The sequence below is a fragment of the Pterocles gutturalis genome, unplaced genomic scaffold (assembly GCF_000699245.1).
Source record: "Pterocles gutturalis isolate BGI_N339 unplaced genomic scaffold, ASM69924v1 scaffold31708, whole genome shotgun sequence".
Classification (NCBI taxonomy): Eukaryota; Metazoa; Chordata; class Aves; order Pterocliformes; family Pteroclidae; genus Pterocles; species Pterocles gutturalis.
Window position 1 is genome coordinate 8,299 of NW_010126651.1, and position 478 is coordinate 8,776.

At 58.6% G+C, this 478-nt stretch overlaps 1 protein-coding gene across 1 annotated transcript in view; it reads left to right on the top strand.

Moving 5' to 3' along the window:
* Window positions 1-478, top strand: part of FBXW5 (F-box and WD repeat domain containing 5) — a gene marked incomplete at its 5' end in the record, with an annotated part of 9,043 nt that overhangs the window by 6,177 nt on the left and 2,388 nt on the right. The window lies entirely within an intron of this gene.

Below are 478 nucleotides of genomic sequence, written 5' to 3' on the forward strand. Positions count from 1 at the left end.
CTGGGCCCTCTGTGCAGATCTGGAAGGGCTTGACCAGCTACTATGGACATGACACATAGCATTGCCTCCCTTCGTCAGGAAGTTAAAAAGCTGTAAAGCATTTGAGCCCAGTTTGGGTTTAAACCCCAGTTCTTGGAGCTTTCTGGGGCTGACGCTCAGCTATGCTTGACACTGGGGGGGGAAAGCCCTGCTGGGCCTTCTCCTGGTGGGATATTGTGGGAAACGGGCCCAGCCCAAGGATTTGTTCAGGAGAATCTGCAACCAGAGTGTCTCCTGGGACAGTGCAGCTTCCTTGTGCTTAAGAGCACCCTGTGGGCTGGGCTTGGAGCAAGGTGCGGCTGCACCGGCCGGGCTGGCACTGGCGCTGGGCATCTCCCTGGCTGGGGTTTGAAGTGCTGGTGCGTCACTTAGGGCAGCGTCCTGGCCAAAAGCACCACTGCTGAGAGCCTGAAGGAGCCTGGCAGGGACAGCCGCCCTC